The following is a 15,665-nucleotide window of genomic DNA, read 5'->3' on the forward strand; positions in this document are numbered from 1 at the left end:
AAAAGGAAATTCTGAGGAAGCATGTTTTTCTAAAAGTATTCTTACTTTAAGAAAATATATCTAACTTGTTGTTAATAAGATATTTCAACTTATATTTGGCTAGATTTAACCAGTATTAGGCTGCAACAATGGTTATCATAAACTCCAGGCAGTGGAGCAAGTACATTTTTCTTATTCTAAAAGGGAAAACACTCACACAACTTCTCATTCAAGAAATCCATGATACCAATTTTAAGTTTGTTCATCACATTTTATAACACGAGGAATGATGGCCTTGTGTTATAAAATGTGATGAACAAACTTAAAATTGCATGATTTTTTTTCCACCTGGACCCAAGCAGCTTTAAAACACGAGGTACTATCATCGTGAAAGCTATAGTTCTGTGCCTTGTAAGCAACGACCATGATCACATGCACTGGCCCTAATATTAATTATTGTATCGGTAAATAAGCCTATTTTGATATATTATCTTTAGGTAAACTACCCACCTCTGAATGAATCGAGCCATTTCTTTTGGAAACACTTGGTATTGGTCGATGGCCAGTAATTATTCTTCCCAGGATGCACGATGAAATCTGTTTATCTAACGCCTAAGAACATCTAAATCATCTTTCAACACAGATAAATAATCATCCGATGTCCGTTTATAAGCTTTATGGTGTGTCTACTCTCTATACAGTACAATCACTCCGCACTATATGTGAAAGTACGTGATATTTAGATTTATGCATGACATAGTTCTATCCATATTTCACTAATTTCCTTCTTTATGGGATCTCTCATGTTCTCGCCAACTTTTCTTTTCCTAGAATCCCCTCTCACTTCCTCTATCTCGATCTCCATCAGCAACGTGCAGTCAGGGGAGGCAGGGGAGGCAGAGCCTCACCTGTCATACTCCAATGTAACGGAAAAACATGAAAAACTCAATAGTAATAATAATAATAATAATAATAATAACATGTCTCCACTGATCTGTGTTGTAAGTGTGATTTATGTATGATTCCAATCGCTTTTTATAGTCAAAATCAGCAAATTGGCCGAGCTCCGCTTCAACTCCTACATGGGAGCGATGAGGAGTGAGGCAGGGACGAGCTCTGCCTCAGGTAAGCCCACAGTAACTTGCTGGAGCGCGGGCACTAATTTAACGCGGGCACTTATTTTGTGAGCGCGCTCAAGCCAGTTACTGTGGGGTGAGGTGAGGCACAGATGAGCTCTGCCTCACCTCAGAATGCGTCACCCCACAGAAACTGGCTGGAAAGCAGGCCCTAAGGGCATGCCTGATACCATCTCACTGTATGTCACCAATGTAATGTTTGTAGATCCCTTTATTACATTTATCCTCGCCATCCATAGTCTCTAAATAACTTATTTCACGTATATATGATATGTAGGCTCGCTGGTCTCATCATACAACGGCAATGAAAAAAGCACCAGGAGAGGCAGCCATAACCTCTGCCGCACTGAAGGGGGCGCAAGTGAGCCCACAGGTTCTTGTTGCTACTGTTATTCTACGCAGGGACAGTAGACAAACAACAAACTAGACTTTTGAAACTAGAGGAAGATAAGGAGGAATTTTACAAAAATGTAATGGAGATTGTTGTCCAGAAGGATAGCATGGACTTCATCTTCAAGTCAAGGTAAGACAGGGTTGCCAACTCTCACGCATCTGGCGTGTGACACACGCTTTCACTCTCAATCTCACGCTCTCACGCTGCCCAAACTATTCTCACGCCAAAAACAAGAATACCGAAGACTAGAAACGGTTTTGAAAACTTTTGTCAGGTAGTGATCGTCTTCTCAATAGAACATCTTTGATAATGTCTTCTGGCCAATCAGAATCAAGATAACGGCGTGGTGTTGTTCCAGGAAGTCCCGACGGAGAATACTTTTGCTGTAGTACATCTCTATATACATCGATACAACATTACGTGTTGATAGAAATCAACACGTAATGAAATAAGACCCCACGGTTTGATGATTGATAGGTGCAGGGACGTGCACAGGTACGGGCTAATGTTGCCAGGGCAACGGCCCGTTTGGCCTTTTTGGCTGACCTGCCCCTCTGGAGAGAGCGAGAGTTTATTTTTATTTTTTCTGTTGTGGCCGAATCAACATGATCGAGGATCTCATTGTTTGACCTTAAGGGATATAGGCCTACACTGTGGCCCTAAAGCAACTGCTCCATTATCTGTATCAAATGCAGACATTGATGCCACCAAATGTCAAAAATAAAAATAGAAAGTACTACAAATAAACTGGAATTCATTTACATCTTAAATTATGAATATATATATACACAAAAAAAGGTTTACAAATATCCAACCTTCAAATTGCTTTTTTAAATCAACACTGCTCTGCACACTTGCTAAAGAACATTTGTCTGGAAATCTCAATTCATTTGTAGGGCTGCGTGAGTATGGCCAAAAGTATGGGAGTAAATCTCACTGTAAACAATTTAATCATCACCAAATTCTGTGTTATTATGACCGATCATAACTCAGCTTTATGCAGACATATTTAGCATGGTGTACAGGGCCGCTTCTTGGCATAGGCGGCATAGGCGGTCGCCTAGGGCGCCAGATCTGGGGGGGGGGGGGGGGGGGGGGCGCTGCGCTGGCAGCTCTGGGAGGGAAAAAAACATTTTTACTGTTTGCACTCATCCTAATTTTCGGCCTTGATGTAACAACATTCATAATTAAGTCAAGGTAACACCCTTTTCACCCCGGTTACACTTTTCATTTGCCCCGTACGATGGACGCTTTAAGTGATGAAAGTGGGGGGTGTTGGCTTATCAGGCGTCCGCAGCTCACAGCCAAAGTGGGTGTGGGATCGAGCGAGAGAGATAAATGCAATTTATGTAAACAAATATTTCCAAGGCACTCTTTTATAATTATTGGGGTAAACAGGTTTGAAATAATTTCAATGTATACTATAGGACAGAAAACCAAAAATATCGTTTAAAACTTGAGAGATACAAAAATATGCATAAATAAATGTTAACTAGGTAAAATAAGATATGAATGAACAACAAAAATAAAATAAGTTGCATTTATTTGCTATTGGCTATGGTAGGTTATTGGTTATGTTCACATACTTATTTGATTATTAAAATGTAAACCAATCTTTTTCATATGGGTGTTTAGAGTTGTACCCCCTAGGTCAGGTCTCAATGTGTGCTCAAAGTGCACCCGATTGAAGCATTTTACTTTAAATGTTCAAACATTTCTTCCTGGGGGGGCATACCCCCGGTCCCGCCTAGAGGATGTGACGTCCACACCCCAATTCAAACATGTTCATACAATACCGAATACATTTGAAGCCTTTTTGATGTATATTACCAACATGTCAATACGTTTCTGTTTTTGTAGTATATTGGTCTTTTGTAGAGATTTTTCATTTATTCTTTATATATTCTATTGTGTATTCCTTGTGTACTTTTAACTTTTCTATTGTACGATTGAAGTAAATGTGGGAAGCGTTTAACAACAGCCATTTACTTCAAAGATTGTTCGCAATGTTATTCTTATTTTTGTTAATCCTGGAAGAATGCCAGAAAAAAAGACATTTTCTTCAAGAATAAAAAAAAACATGACATTAGTAATTGTGAAAACAAATTAAATAAGTTGTTAGGTTAAGTCAGGGCCGGTTTTTGGCATAGGCGACATAGGTGGTCGCCTAGGGCGCCAGATCTGGGGGGGGGCGCTGCGCTGGCAGCTCTGGGAGGGAAAAAAACATTTTGACTGTTTGCGCTCATCCTAATTTTCGGCCTTGATGTAACAGCATTCATAATTAAGTCAAGGTAACACCCTTTTCACCCCGGGTTACACTTTTCATTTGCCCCGTACGATGGGCGCTGTAATTGATGAAAGTGGGGGGTGTTGGCTTATCAGGCGTCCGCAGCTCACAGCCAAAGTGGGTGTGGGATCGAGCGAGAGAGATAAATGCAATTTATGTAAACACATATTTCCAAGGCACTCTTTTATAATTATTGGGGTAAACAGGTTTGAAATCATTTCAATGTATACTATAGGACAGTAAACCAAAAATATTGTTTAAAACTTGAGAGATACAAAAATATGCATAAATAAATGTTAACTAGGTAAAATAAGATATGAATGAACAACAAAAATAAAATAAGTTGCATTTATTTGCTATTGGCTATGGTAGGTTATTGGTTATGTTCACATACTTATTTGATTATTAAAATGTAAACCAATCTTTTTCCTATGGGTGTTTTACGGCCCGTCCACACAGCAGCGTGCGTTGAAAGCTTCACCATTCACTTTGAATGGGGTGACGTCACTTTGCTGGCGTGGCTCGCTGCAAAAGTTGAGCAATGTTCAAGTTTTGAAGCCACGGCAGAAGCGTCAGCCAATCGAATCATATGCCAGTACAAGCTCTAGCCAATCAAACCGCTGCTTGTATGTCAGGGGCGGGAGATTCATGTGATTGGTTGTTGGTCGAGTTTCAGACACGCCCGCCGGCAAGCTTCAACGCACGCCGCTGTGTGGACGGGCCGTTAGAGTTGTATCCCCTAGATCAGGTCTCTAGTAATGTGTGCTCTTAAGTGCACCAGATTGAAGAATTTTACTTTAAATGTTCAAACATTTCTTCCCGGGGGGGCATACCCCCGGACCCCCCTAGAGGATGTGATGTCCTCACCCCAATTAAAATATGACTTATGTCAATACGTTTCTGTTTTTGTAGTGCATTGGTCTTTTGTAGAGATTTTTCATTTATTTTTTATATATTCTATTGTGTATTCCTTGGATACTTTTATTTGTTCTACTGAACGATTTTCTGGCAGGGGGGGGCGCCAGCTAAAATCTCACCTAGGGCAACAAATTGGTTAGAACCGGCCCTGATGGTGTAGGAAACGGGCTCCGTGTTACAAGACGGGTCGGGGGTTTGGCGGTACCACTGCAGACTCTCTGCACACACACACACACCGCTGCAGACTCTCTGCACGAAGGAGCCACGGTGCTGCAGCTCCTGATCGGAGCAGAGACACACGTTCACTAAGCGGAAAAACGATATCCTGTCACAGAGATCTGCTATTTTAAATTTTAAAGTCAACACATATCGACCCTAAATAAAGTCTATATTAAGAAAGAGAGATGTTTTGACATTATGGCTTAAACAAATGACAAATGAGCGAGGGCGATGATGTCAGAGCATCGTCCTATGTGCCGGGGCTGAGCCCCGGACAGCCCTGGACAGCCCCGGCCCAATTTAACCCCTGGTTAGAGGCCCTATTCTATCAGTATGTCTGGACTGCACAGCAGTTACAATGGTCAAACTACATTAGAACAGAATTGTCCCCATTTTGTCTTTAATAGTTACTAACATTAGATATTTTAATGAGATATGGACCGCAAAACAAAAAATGTCCCTGATTTTCATTTTTGAAATTAAGTCACCGAATGCAAGTAGTCGCCTTAGCTTATTTTGTTATGAGATGTTCAATTTAGTTGATGTAATAATCATTTGGTTTCTTTTACATTAAAAAAAGGTCTTATGTTTTTTTTTTTCGGGGGGAGGCCCTTTTTCCAGTTTAGAGCAATAGCCCCTCCAAATGTCTGTGCACGTCCCTGGATAGGTGTGTGTGGGCTGTCTTTCATTTTGACACAAAGAACAATGGGGCCTATCCACCCTTATCCACAATGTAAAGTAATTCACACAGCCTCTTCCCTCTTCTCTCTGTGAGGAGCAGCAGGTTCAGTTTTCAGAACAAAGTAACAAAAAACTAAAATGGCATTACTTTTTTAAATATGTCGTGTAGTAATAGATTTATTTATTTTTCTTCTCAAGAGAGTAGGCTACCAGAATGTGTATTTTATGTTAGTAACCTATTTCAAAACTAAAACAAAAAAAATCTCCTGGGGGAGAATCCCCCCAGACCCCCCTGCAGGGGTTGGGTTTTCAGCATGTCAACTCTTTCACCAGTGGGGAAATTGCAGGATTGGCTCCAGGTCGCCCTTTTTATTTACTACAAGACAAATGTGCCTTTTTATTTCATACAGTTCAATTTGGATTGAGACAGGGAAATAATCTAAACCTCACGCGTGGCGTTTCACTGTCAAGGGGAGCGTGTATGTAATTACATTGCAAATACTGACTTGAGCCCCACCACTGTATGGGTTAGCCCTACCATAGATTACCCAACAAAAATACTCTCTCGCAACTGCCGACCCGTATTGCGCATGCTCAGATCTAAGAACCAGTAGAAATGATAACAAAGTAAAAGTCTGCTGCTTATTGTTCTACTAGGCCAAAATAGAGTCAAAGAGTATATGAGAGTGAGAGTGTGTTAATTAATATATTTGGCAGTTTGGAGTAAGTCTGTAGATTTGTTTGTGTGTGTGTGTGTTTCATGTATAGCTCTCACGATAATTAATTTTGTTGGATACATTTTCCCGGAAATTATTGCGATAAACGATAATATTGTCGGCACCGTTGTATGACCATTTTAGACCACTGACATAATGATAATATATAATAATAATTCAAGTACATCCTTTCAAACTGCTAGTCACATCTTCATGTAAATGGCAATTTATCGAGTTCATTTTTATTTATCGTACGATACGTCAATTCATTGCTTATCGCGACAGGAACAGTGGAAACAAACATGTGTTTGACTTTCATTAGTGAATGAAACTTTGTGCCTTTTATAGTCTGTGTCCAATATTGTGTATTTGTATATATTGTATATATATCCTATATATAGGCTATGCTAAGGTCCTGCTGCTGACACGATAGCAGTCATTTCGTGCGCATATGTAATTAAACCCATGATATCAAAATCTCACTCCAGCCAGGTACCCAAAGTTGGCAACCCTGAGGTAAGACCACCATTGTAATGAACATGGGATCTTACTAAGAAAGAACAATCCAATATTTAGATTTTGGGTATCCTTTTGTTGAACGGTCTGTTTAAAATGAATCGAAGCATCAGACTAAAAAAGCTTTTGAAAATAACCGAACATTTCGATTACGGTCAAAATATAATATTTGTAAATCTGAATCTGAAAAAGTCAGTGCCTCACCAGCCATGAACCTCACCGCACGTCACTGATCTCCATCTAGGACATTGTCTCCCTTCATCGCTTTAGGCTCTGGTCTCCAGATGGAGGGGTTAAAGGGCGCTTCCACCTTTTGTTGCACTGCTCAGCATTTTCCCTACACACACACACACTTTTTTATTTAACCTTTATTCAACCAGATAAAAAAGCATTGAGATAAAACCTCATTTTCAATGCTGACCTGGCCAAGAAGGCAGCAACGTTACACATAACACATAACACACACATATAAATACAGAGAACATAACTAAGAAAACAAAAGACGAAAAAGCAGTCACTACATTGTGCACATTAGGAGAGTAAGAAAGGTGCACTACTTATTACTGCAAGAGCAGCTGGTGGAAAGGACTTCAGACAAATTCAACTTAAAACATGCTATTGAGACAAGTGCCCTCAGTTTTAGGCTTGATTGAAGGTCATTCCAAGACCAAGGACCATAATAAAAAAGACTCCTTTTTCCAGCCTCAGGAACCGTATCCAGGCACTGGATCTGAGGTTGTAAGAGTCACACACACACACACACACACACACACACACACACACACACACACACACACACACACACACACACACACACACACACACACACACACACACACACACACACACACACACACACACACACACACCTGTTGGCCTGTTCCCAATATATTCCAAGAAAACCCTTCAGCTGTCGTGGAAAACCTTGGGAATCCTTTTTGGAAATCTGCCAATTTGTGGAAAGGAGACGGAGTAAACTCTGGCTCTCCAAATGTTCTTTTCGCTCCCTTGGCTCGATGGTTTATTGGATTGTCTGCTCTGCTGATGTTTGGTGGTCATGCTGCTGCAAGAGTGTCAAATATGGCTTCACGTGAACGGGGGTTAGGGTAGTGTTTATATCGGCCTGTAGGTCAGTGCCGTGCAGAGGGGAGTTTATGGTATGTAGGCCAAAGGTCTGTGGGGCAGGGGGGGAGATAGTGTAAGGTATGCAGGTTGATACTGGAGTACAGTGACACAACATCACAGTGGATCAGAGGGAGGGTTCTCTCGCCTGGAAACACTTGCACTTAAATGAATTGCACTTTATATGACTTGTATAATAACATATTGACTGCAGCAATTTTATTTCCAGTTTGTGGTAGCTATAAGTTTGATAATGGGAAATGAAGAAGCACTAACTGCAGGATAAGTTGCTGAGTCAGGTTGAGGAAGTCATGCTTATCATAAATATCTCATACACTGCATTGCATACAATCACAATGGCGATTACAGCATATCGAGTGAGTAACTGAGGGTTAGCTACTTAGGTGTTGCACTTCAGTAGAAGTTGCAATACTACGGAAATACTATGTTATACGTTTAAGTCCACCATTCAAAAATGTACTCAAGGAAAAGCTCAAAACATTACCATCAACATATGAAGTATTAATTATACAGAATAGCCCATTTCATTATCATGTATCCTACAGAACTGGATTGTATTAAGTGACACGTCATTGACGTCAATGTGTTTAATCTGTTGCTGAAGGTTAAGGAAGGGCTTATTATTAACATTTTATATACATCTTGGTAACTTAACCTATCATAATACATCCTCGTTACATTTGTTTTCAGAATAAAAAACCTGCAAAAAAGGCTTAAATAAATGAAAGTAGCAAAAGGTATAATATTTCCCACTGGATTGTATTGGAGTAGAAATATTAAATGTCTCTCTTAACAAATCCACGGTGAAAACTAAACACAAACACAATTTAAACGACACAAAATGGGACAATGTTTCACATGGAGTAGCATTCATGGCAAAAAACGTAAAAAGTAAATAACAGGAAATAAAAACAGACACAAAACGTACCTCATTGGCTGCATGCTATGAAAAAGAGGGAGGGCTTACCATAATGTAACATTATTGTTAGCCTTAGAAAATATACATTTTATAATAAATAACAACCATGTAAAGGCTACACTTAAGAGGGTAGATTTTCACAATGTCCACATTCTCAGATATGTAGATCACGTGCAGTTCTTACAACATTATCAAGGGAAATTAATTTGCATGCGCTGAAAGAGGTAACTTTTGTTATTGTGTAGTGAATGTTCGAATGTAAGATGTAAGAAAACGGTGTGTGTATCAATGTTTTATGTGAGGGACTGCAGATGGAAATGAGCTCAAAGCTAAATCTGGCACTGTTACGCTTGACACATTTGAATGTTTTAAGTGTTCATTACTGTGCATTGTCCCTGGTAAATAAACGATTAAATTAAATTAATTAAATTATGAACGAGATGTGTCAGTTCAATTGATGCAGCATTGATACAAGTAATCCATCAAACGTCTTCAAGGTGACTTGTTCAGCTTTTCTTGCAGCCATCCATCTTCCTGATTCCCTGATAATGTGTTTTGTAGAAAACCATTGATTAATGACTTTAGTGAAAAAGCTATTGTTTCGTTTTGACTCACCAGAGAGACATCACATCACCCTCGGACGAGCTTTTTATTTAGATCATGCCCGGCTCAGGTTACCTGCCCTTCACTTTGGCCTGTCTTTTTCATTTTCTGATGACATGTTTCTTGACACAGATCATGATGTCATCAGCATGTAGGCCAGCCAATATACTGTATCTGATGTTATGTTTTGTTTCATTATAATAATAATTAATTAAAATGAAGACTCTCATTTGCTTTCCTCCAGAGTTGCTCTGCTTCACTTGAATAAAGTTCATTAATTGAGCTGCTCAGTAAACCGACTAAAAGGCTTAAAGAGGCCCTATTATGCGTTTTTTTTGTTGTTGTAGTGTTATATAGATTTTTGTGCATGTAAATGGTCTGCAAAACCTAAAATTCCAAAGTTCCCTCCAGAGGGAGTTTCTCGTCCCCCCCACCCCCCCTACCTGAAATGCCTCCATTTAACTCCTTTATTTACTTCCTGAACATAGTGAGCTCACTAACACTCACGCTTCTATTGGCTAGCTCTTCAACACATTGCAGTGTTTCCCCTAGTTTACTGCTTTGCAGGGGTGCTGCTTGAGTGTGGGTGGGGGGGGGGGGGTATTGGATATATCTTTTATAAATCCTCTGGAGCAGAGAGAGGAGCTGTGGATTATTGTTATTGATTAATGCATCTGTTTCTTAGGGTCAAAAACACTAAACTCACAACTTAAAATTAAAGCGTTTAGTTTATTTAATAAAAGAGCACATGTTCAATGTGAAAAGGGACAGTAGATATAGATTAGTTGCAATGTGGTGCTATATATATATATATATATATATATAAAAAAATAATCTTTTTTTTTTTTAAACACCTTGAATTTCAGGGGGGGCGCGGGGCTCCGTTGGCTGGGCGCAGCGCCCCTCCAAGACAATGGTAGGGGAAACACTGCATTGTATGTGATAGGCTGTCGGACATCTCTAAGCGGTTGACCAATCACAACACCGCCGGCCAGCTAACCAATCAGAGCAGACTGGGCTCTGGTTTCAGACAGAGGGTGAAAAGAGGTGCTGCAGCTATGAGAAAAATAAAGAGCTTTTTGAACGTTAAAGCATGGAGACATGTCACAGTTGACGAACAGAGTACTAATATGAACCAGAAAATTAGCATATAAGGCCCCTATAAGAGTGGCTTGCATCACAGAAATGATGAAGAGAGGAAAGCATTACTCACTTTCCCCACAGCATTTTCACATCATGTGTGATGATGCAGAGCCAATACCTCACTAGTTTCACTTTCACTTCCCTGTCCATATGGAAAGAAATGTGCTCCATGCGTTGCAAAATATGGTACAGGTAATACATTATTGACTACTTGTGTATGCTCATGCATTCATTTAGCTGGAGTATTGTTGTTGCATCTAAAGAAGCTTAATTGGCTGAAGGTCCTGCTCTCTTCACTGACCCCGTGCTGCTGTCAGAGATCTATGATTGTAGGCTATCGTGTCCAAGGACAGCGTGTGCTCGTACTGTTTATTCTGGGATATCGCAGGAATGAATTGGCTGCTGCTGTGGATATAAAGTTTATCTGTTGATATGACACAATCTGACACAAATGGTAATAAGTTACTGATTTCAACCATGAAGAGACAGATTGAAGAAGACGATTAGGGCTTTCACCCAGACAAAACTCTTTAAAAAGAGGTATTTTGTTGTGTGATGCTAGTGCTGCTGCAGTTTATATCAAACATTGCAGTTAGTAAATCGGGAGGAGATTTATTTTAATGCAATATGTCCTCTGGCTTCCCTGACTCACGCCAGCAGTGCATTGTGGGCCAAGCCAGCAAACAGGAGGACGGAGACGAATGCCAATGATCACATCATTATCCTCTTTGAGCTGCACTGGGCTACATTTTCCTGCCAACTTATCAAACTCAAGGACAAAGTTAAAGGGCTGCAAGGGAGAAATACCCAGAGTTAAGACGATGGAAGATTTTCTGAGGTGATGAAATGTTGGTTTAAAGTGAAGCCACTTCTTGTGGAAATCTTGTTTGTGCATAGACATACTGGATATACTGTCCGGAGAAAGACCTGCCAAAAAATACTAAAGCACATATTTTAAACTACCTCCTCTGCTGTCAGTGCTCATGTTTAAATCCCACAGAGCTGTCTTAAACTGGAGCTATGATAATCTCCCAATAGATATCTTTTAATGTTTTTAAGTTGGAGAAATTACCTTTTAATGGTGTGCTTGACAGGACACCACAAATCGCAAAATATATGATCTCTATTATTAATTATTTATCAACAGAGGTTTTATACTTGTAAAACTTGCCCTTTTCTATCTATGATGTCTTTACAATGTTAAGTCTCTGGGCTGAGCTGGTGAGGGACTAACATTGATTTCATTGGGCTGCTATCCAGGAAGTAAGCCAGAAACTAGAAGACTTTCAATCAATCAATGTTTATTTATATAGCCCAATATCACAAATGTTACATTTGTCTCAGTGGACTTCACAGTTTGTACAGAATATCAGTATGACAATACCACACCCTCTGTCCTTAGACCCTCACATCGTACAAGGAAAATCTTCCGGAGAAAACCCACAGTTTAAAGGGAAAAATGGGAGAAACCTCAGGGAGAGCAACAGAGGAGGGATCCCTCTCCCAGGACGGACAGACGTGCAATAGATGCCGTGTGTAAATTGAAAAGATAATACATTTGCAACATAGGTAGTCCAAATATTTGGAAATGCATGTGTGTATAATAGGAAGATGAATCCACGAGGATATCCATCCAGGACCTATGATCCAGGACCACAGCCACGACTCAAGATCCAGGGCTCGCGATCCAGGACACAGGACCGCAGGATCATCCATGACTCCGGATCCCGGCGTATATAGACACCAAAAAGATAGAAATTTGGGGAAGCTGGGTTAATCGGAACATGAGAGTACACAGGTATAGACAGAGAGAAGGAAGAAGTAAGATGTCCCCCGACAAACTAAGCCTATATCAGCAAAACTAGGGGCTGAATCTAATCAGCCCTAACTATAAGCTTTATCAAAAAGGAAGGTCTTAAGCGCACTCTTAAAAACGGACTTTTGCAGCAGGGAAGCAATTCCATGGGATTACAAATGTTGTATTTATTAAATAGAAATACTGTGGGAAATATTGCAAGTTATTCTGAAAAAATGCCAACATTTGGAGTTCCTTAATTGTTCTTTTCACAACATTTTAATTGCAAATTAAAATTGATTTAGCATGTTTAGTGGGTCAAATCCAAGTGCCTTCACAAAAACAGGTGTACTGCTAATTTCACAGCATGTGGTATACTGTTTATTTGTTGTAGTTTTTCATTAGTTAATTGCACTGGTTGTCTTAAAAATGTTTAATAATTACTGCATTTTAAAGACACATTTTTTCAAATGTAATCTGGGTTGATTATATTTACTTGCGTTTTGTTATCTGATTACCTAAACCCGATTACTTAGAAGACTCTATATCGCAGTATTACATAACAACCATCCCGGCTGTCCTCATATCCTCTCTTGTTCTTTTCCAACTGTGTGTGTCCCCTCCGTGCCCCCAACCCATGTCCCACTCATGAACCCCAGCATCACATGACCTTGTGTCCCAGACTGTCCTTTCTGGTGTGTGTGTGTGTGTGTGTGTGTGTGTGTGTGTGTGTGTGTGTGTGTGTGTGTGTGTGTGTGTGTGTGTGTGTGTGTGTGTGTGTGTGTGTGTGTGTGTGAGTGTGAGTGTGAGTGTGAGTGTGAGTGTGAGTGTGAGTGTGAGTGTGAGTGTGTGAGTGTGAGTGTGAGTGTGAGTGTGAGTGTGAGTGTGTGAGTGTGAGTGTGAGTGTGAGTGTGTGAGTGTGAGTGTGAGTGTGAGTGTGAGTGTGAGTGATGCATGCCATGCATGCCTCTTTTTGCGATCAGAGTGCAGACAGGACGACTCCCGCTGGTTCAGAGGATTATTTTCCGCTTGGTAGGCTCAGCGTGTAAGACGTACACTGTGTGCTCTTTCTTTGAATTCTGCTGTATAATTACATGCCCATGCTCATCAGCGACACATAGCGTATGGTGTCCAGGCCTCTGTGTGCATGCGTGTGTGTGTTTGTTTTTGTGTCCTACTTTGTCCTGATCACTTGGCCACCATATATGCCATGGACGGGCTGGTGAACGTTCCCCGAGTGCTGTAATTTCTTCCTGCAGGAATGTCAGGAATTCTGTGTGTGGTGTTGAGTTGGGACGCACATAGGACTAAAGGGCTTTGTATACACACATACAGAAACACATTGAGACATAGCACACTTGTGAGGACACTTAGTGGAAATGTGGCACTTATTCTGGCCTTTACCTAAGATTTATATTCCCTTATCCCTACTAGATGGCTGTGCACATTGGCCTGTAAGAAGTGTACATTTAGTAGCTTCTACAAGATTACTGATATAAAAAAAATCAAACAACATGTTTAACATTGATCAATCATAGTTATGTTGATACTATAATAAGAAAGAGGAAGGTGAGTTGCATTTATTTGTCTATATGTGTTGCTATACGTTTTGGGACCATTATCAAAAATTACCCAAATGTCATTTGTAATTTTTTTTTTTTACATTGCTATCAGTGTTCTGGAGGAAAATTGTCAGCATTAAATAAATACAATTATTCTTTAGGGTATAATATTTATATTTAAAGCTCAATCAAGAAGTTATCTGAATTTGAGTTTCCTAAAAAACTCAAATTCAGGTCACTAATTAAAGGGGCCCTATTATGCTCATTTTCAGGTTCATATTTGTATTTATTGCCTCTACTGTGACATGTCTCCATGCTCTAATGTTCATATAGGTCTTTATTTTTCTCATACTGCCTGTGCTGCAGCACCTCTTTTCACCCTCTGTCTGACACCAGAGCCCAGTCTGCTCTGATTGGTTAGCTGGCCGTGTAACCGCTGAGATCATGTCCCGTCCCTTAGCCTATCAAGTACAATGTGTTGGTGCGCTAGCCAATAGAAGCGCGAGTGTTACATAGTGATGGATGTTATGGAAGTAAACAATGGAGTCCAATGGAGGCGTTTCAGGCAGGGAGGTGGGGGGGAGTGTGTGGGAGAGAAACTCCCTCTGGAGGGGAACACAGGGATTTCATTTACATGCACACAAATCCATATAAAACATCACAGGAAAATCTCAAAAAGCACAATAGGGCCTCTTTAAATATATATTAAAAAAAAATAGGTGTATGTTTTGAAAATGCATTTTTGAATGCCTAGGAAATTGTGAATAAAGAGTGCAGTCTGCAAGTTCATCTCCATGTGTCCCTGAAGGGCAATTGATTTCCAATCATTAAGTAGTAGTCCTGGACTGACTTCAGTTAATTAGTAACAGTTCAGGTTAAAAGAAGAGCGCTGACTGGCCAACTTCTTGTCGACCGTCCTGCAAGAGCAGCTCCAGTGACCCCTCCACCTTGTTTTAGTTTGCTTGAGTCTCTGGGTGATTGTTTTCTCCAACTTCTTGTGCTTTAAAGACATCTCAGGCATTTGAATGACAGGTTTTACATAATCTGACCAATGGCAAAACTGGCGGGTTAGTGTACTACACAGCCATTGGAAGACATCCAAGCCAAAGTGAAATCCAACACGAGGAGGAGTGATTCTTCACAACAAGGCTCGGCTTTGTGTTTCCTCTGATCTGGTGCTGGACGGTTCGGGACTACGATGTGCTTCTTGCAATGATTTGACGGTTTTAAATGACGACTAAAGCTGCTCGTGCTGTGGCATTGTCTCCGTGTGTACAGAAGGAGTGAGAAGTTAAAATGCTGCGCTGTGTGCTCAAAGTTTATCCCTCTATGGACCATAATGTTAATTTTTCCCCATGACAGGATTATTTTAATGAATAGCATTCACTGTCTGTCTTGAGTACAGAAATACAGGAGATGTCTCATTTGTTTTGTATGTCGTGTGTTACCTTCATATTCGTGAAGACTACTGGGAGAAAACTTGAACAACTGTAACCATTCCTGCTCTTCTGTGTTATTCAATACACTTTGGAACAAACAGATTCAGCTTCATTTAATCCCATTTGCAGAGAGTTGCCACTACTGAATCTATGAGGGATGATTTCCAGTGACTATCAGCTGGTTGTAGAAGGTTTACATTTCTCAGAATCAGAAT

The 15,665-nt window shown here is 40.2% G+C and overlaps 1 protein-coding gene across 1 annotated transcript in view; it reads left to right on the forward strand.

The window, feature by feature from the left end:
• The window catches only part of LOC117563045 (growth factor receptor-bound protein 10-like), a 55,544-nt gene that overhangs the window by 8,095 nt on the left and 31,784 nt on the right, over positions 1-15,665 (forward strand). The gene's annotated exons all lie outside the window — the stretch shown is intronic.

This window comes from Gymnodraco acuticeps, unplaced genomic scaffold (assembly GCF_902827175.1).
Source record: "Gymnodraco acuticeps unplaced genomic scaffold, fGymAcu1.1, whole genome shotgun sequence".
Classification (NCBI taxonomy): Eukaryota; Metazoa; Chordata; class Actinopteri; order Perciformes; family Bathydraconidae; genus Gymnodraco; species Gymnodraco acuticeps.